Source organism: Emys orbicularis, chromosome 1 (assembly GCF_028017835.1).
Source record: "Emys orbicularis isolate rEmyOrb1 chromosome 1, rEmyOrb1.hap1, whole genome shotgun sequence".
Taxonomy (NCBI): Eukaryota; Metazoa; Chordata; order Testudines; family Emydidae; genus Emys; species Emys orbicularis.
Window position 1 is genome coordinate 2192846 of NC_088683.1, and position 5373 is coordinate 2198218.

Sequence of the window (5373 nt, forward strand, 5' to 3'; positions counted from 1 at the left end):
TATGAGCCGTAATTAAGGTCTCAAATACCGCAGTTAGTGGGGCGGGGTCCTCCGAAAACGGGGGATTCTGCTGCTTCCAATTATATAAGTCACTAGTGGTAAAGGGAACATATATCATATTAGTCTCACCATTGTGGGCCAAAACCTCTCGAAGGGGTGCTTGAAATACTGCGCCACCCTTCTTACCCGATGGACTAACAAATTTCATTTTCATTTCCCCAGGTGGATAAGTGGAATCTATGCCCCAGTCCTGGGAGCCAACCTTGCTCCTTGTGTGACCAGCTACCGGGCTATGCGAGGGGGTTGGGGTGGACTCTTCTTCGGAGGAGTCTTGGCTACTTGACTCATCCCCTGCTTGGTCACTCGGCTCCTTTTCAATTTTTACGGGTGAAGGGTCACTTGATTCCTTTCTTATTTTTACAGTTGAAGCGTTACCCTGAGGAGGCGGGGAGGGGCCCCCCATTCTGGGGTGGGGAAATGGGAAGGCCAGGGTACAAGGGAGGAGGAGGCATAGGATCGGGGGCCGAAGGAATTATAGCTGGCGGGCAAGATTTCTTAACAGGAGGACAGGGTTTCTTAATAGGATCACGGGCCAGTAGAGTTTTAATGGTCCTTGCCTTACATTTTTGCAACCATGGGGGAGGGTTAGCCACCAGGTCCCGCCAGATGTCTATATAGGGGTATTGGTCCCAATGCCCATCCCTGATCACAATACTATGTACTGCCTGTACGGTTTCTGGCTTGAGTGTCCCCCCCTCAGGCCATTCTACCCCAAATGTTGTCCATTCAAGAGTACAAAACTTTACAAGATTATCCTTACATAATGCAATTCCATAATCAGTATGGTCTCTAAACTTCTTCCAGTTATTTAGCATACATCTTAAGGGTGTCCCGGAAGAGGTACTCTGTCCGGACCCCATCGTGCTCTTATCCAACTTTCGAGATAAGGAAAAGACAGGGCTCTAGCCCTAATTTAGGGAGACACTTGGTCACGAGGTTCGGCTGACCCCCCTTGCAATCAAGATATCCTGGTCACCGGGTTTCCCCTCGCAGGAGTCTTGGGGCGGCTGAAGTCAGCTTAAGCCTCGGACCCGGTCAGTGTTATTTTACATGAATAAAATCACAGTCTTTTATATTTTTGGTTTCCAGCAGATCATTAAGAGGAAAAACAAGATCACTCCTCCCATGTACAGGAGCACTCCCTGGGGCTTTTCTAAGTCCCAGTAATTATCCAGAATGGCCCACGGACTCGTAGAGTTAGTGGAATTATACATGGGCCATTCCTTATTTACTTAACATAATAACAAGGTATACACAGAATACAACAGTGCCAATATACCCTTCCTTACACAGGCTGCCTAGAGGGCATCTACCATCCAACCCACACTTCGGGGGCGTTATTCCTCAAACCCAGGAGGTAAACGCACTTACCGCCCGGAGTGGCCGCGTCCGGCAGTTGGATCTTCCCTTCTTTGGAGACGTCCTGCTTCCGTGTCTTTTGGAGTTCTCTTTAGAGGGGACACAGCCGCCCCGGCCGATTGTAATAAGCTGAGGCCCGAGCAAACCAACGCTCAGGGTGGCCACTCCTCAGAATTGCCCTCGGCCGCCGGTCAGCGCCCCCTACAGGGAGAGAAGTCCCATCTGGGGTGCCATTTTGTTAGCCAATCGGGCTCGTTTCCCCCTGGAGCTGGTTCAATTACCCCCAAGGAGGCACGGAGACAAGGATACGGGCACCAAGTCTTTATTTTCGATCAGCTGAACGGGTGCTCTATCGTGGCCAGTGCCAGAGGAAAGAGACACACCTTACTGGCTCAGAGTACCCTCTTATATACTAGTGTACAAACATGTTTACGTGCGACAGTATACATTTCTTAAATTCCTTTTTGGAGATGCTAGGGGTCTGTTTAACATCTTTCCCCTAGGTATTTTTGTGTACGTGTATCTAAGAGAGATTACATACATGCAGGGATCAACTGAGATAATAAACAGAGGGTATGGATTAACTGGGGTGATAAGCAGAGGAATGTCCTGAGCGGATAGCTGTCTTTAACTATTGCTCTAACACCAATGAGGGCAGTGCTGGCAGCCAAGAGCTTTGGGGAGCCGGGCCATGACCAGACCCCTTGATGGGCCTGCTGCAGCATGAGACTTGCCTGGAAATCTGCTCCACCTGAGCCCAAGGGCTGGGACTGCCCTCTTTCCTGGGGTTCTTTCAACCCAAAGCTCTTGGTAACTTTTACTCTGTGTGAGGTGGTGTCAGGAAGTAAATCAGGGAAGATACGGCCGTCCGACTGATAGATGGCTGGCACCAGCAGGACAACACAAGAGTGCTTTCACTTAAAGCTAAACTTTACTTAGACTCAAGCACTTACACACGTCCACAACAGGTTAGAAAAACACCCCCAACCCTCGATAATTACCAAAGCTGAGTGTGGCTCTCGAGTGGCACAGCGACAGGCTTCCGTCTGCCAAGATGCATCCAGAGGGAGTGTCCCTGAAGAAACCCTCCTGAAGAGTCCACTACCTCAAACTTTCCCCCACTTATGTATTCATTAGTAATACAATGACATGTCACTTAAAGAAAACTTGCTAAGCACGCAGTTTTTAAAGGTCAAGCAAGAGGTTTCCTTCTGATCATCAATTGAACCAGATGTGTTTTTTCAGAGAGTACATACCTTGAGGCCCTGACAAACATTCCCGAGGGCACATATAGACAAGCTTCCTATTTTTCTAAAATACAAGTATCAGCAATTGCAACATTCTTAGTAGGAAGGTCGTGGGGTCAAGCTGCCCTTTCTGTGGCACCCAAAACCCCTCCCCCTCATGCCTTGGTTAAGCTAGGGCTGCTGCATGGCCAATTTATAGCCTGCTGACTTGGCTACTGTTTGCAATAAGCAATAGTGATTCAGGCACTGTTACTGGTTTGCCAAGATCTCCCCATACAGTTGCCCTCCTTAAAAGGTCACCTTTCACACAAGGGGCCCTTTACATGATCGCTGTTACACCCTTTCTGGATGCACCTGAGTTGAGCTCCAATCAAAGCTCAAGGCTCTCAGCCGAGACCGAGCAAATGATCTTCTTGTTGGCATCCCATACTTACAACACCAGCATAGCAAGTAACAAGCCGTCATTTTAGCCTACTCTCCCATTTAAGGGAGGGGCGACAAGTTTGATATGTTCCTCTCCCGGGGGTACAAGTGCCCGTGGCAGTAACCACTGACTCATCTGTCAGGGGACTTGCAATCACCAGATTTTGCGCCAGGTCCAGTATGTCATTAGGCTGGTAACAAAAACCAGTACTATTTGGCACCCCAAGATTACTATGATGGGGTGTAGGGCCAAATTCAGGATGCCTGTGCCAGTGGGGAACCATCCCAATAACACTTCCCACCAGTAGTGTGACAGGTCCTGGCCAATTCTTGCAAATACCCATTTAATTTCATTGGCATTATGATGCACGGTAACCATGACTCTGTGCCCTTCCTGTTTTGCAGTAGATAACTAGTTCTGTAAATCAGAGTGTACAAGCAATGTTTGTAAAGCAGTTCAATTCATTCCAAGGGGCACAGGTTTTACAATAGAATACAAAATGTAAGACACTTACACTGACTATATTTAAATTCGGGTACATGAAATTCAAAATCACATCCCCTAATTGCTATAATATGACAGAAACATTTATTCTCATAAGGATGATGATTTATTTTATGCACAAAATTAACAAAAAGCATAGGACAACTTCTAAGACATACACTATAGTTTCCTAGATACACAAGCACAGAATTATTACTGACAAATGAGTTAATAGCATAATGGCATTTTCCTTCAGTTATTTCCAAACATACATCCTGATGTTGGAGGGCATTTTTGTTACATTCATATCCAATTCCAGGTTCCTCTCAACAGGCTCCCAATTCTACTGTTTTCCATTTTTGATTATCTTTCACCACCCACACTCTGATCGATAGGTTCCATTATGGTCTGATTAATATTGAGGCCTAAAGCCACAATGGGAGAAACCCATTTTTTTTCTGCTTGGGACATTAGCAAAACAAAGACCGTGATTTCCTCTGACTCTTGATTATAGGTGAAATTTACCATTTTCCACCAGGCCTGTAACTCTTTCAGTTTGGGTGGAATTTTTCCAAATGATGCTTCTGATTTCTACTGGGAGCACCCCATTCATACCATCATGAATCATATCTTTTACTACATCAATCATCCATACTCGCATTTGCATACGTGCCATAGCTAAAGAAGTGTTAGCTTGCAGAGTGCCAACAGCCTGCAAGAGGCGGCGATGGTCTTTCTCTTGGGTTTTTCTCCATTCCTCTAAGATATTTGCTACTTGGGATTGCATAGAGCTTAATTGATCAAATGATACCTTAATAGGTGTAGCTTCTTCTATGTGAGCTCCCATTGCATTCACCTTGTTTGCAAGCACCTCCTCATTAATGCTGTTAAGGACTGCTCCTCCCATTCCAATTGCTCCCCATAAGTCTCTCTTTACCCTTCTATGTCCCCTGCTACATCTTTTTGGTTTGGGAATATTGTGTGTTTCCATCCAGTTTTGCCAACTGTCAAATAAGGGCATTACAAATTGCTTACACCGGGGCTCCATCACCGAGACCTTTGTCAAGCTTAGGTCTAGAGTGACCTTTCTGAGGGAGTGAGTAGGGTCAATCACCAATTGCTTTTTGACATTGGTTCAGACAACCTAGGGACCGATTAAATTGGTGACCGGTGGGTCCAGAACCCAAACATTGCAACTTTTTACCCCATGAGGCCTTCGCAGAAGCCATTTTCCTGTCATGCTAACCCGCATGGTGATAATTTCCTCACTAGCACACCAGATTAACTGATGCTATTCTCCACATCACAGGGAGAAGAGCTCCTCTGAGCAGCCATTGGTTCCTGGTGTAACTTCCATTCCCCTCCTGGTGTAACTATTTGCAATTCCATTTTCTCCCAATTTGTCTGTTTCCCAGTGAAGTGGGCGGCATATTCTAATTTAAATCAGACTGTTTTGTCTCCAGGGGCTGTTTTCTCAGGCAGGTCAGTCCACAGCTGCGCACATCTAGGTTGGCTACACTTATACAGCACCCTGTTCGTTCCCACCCAACGACAGCCTAATTTATCTGGGTAGTCTTCTCCAATTCCTCCCACCAATAAATCTTCTCTCTCGGGCCACAGAGGGGATATTACGGAATGCATGAGGATAATGATGTTTCCACCAATCATTCTGGGATTCTTTAGCTGCCAAAGTGGACTACCATTTACAGTCCAAACCATTATACATGTTGATTCTCCACTCATTCCAACAGTGATGCTTATTTTGTTCAAACCTTTTAACCTCACAGAAGTGGGGTTGTA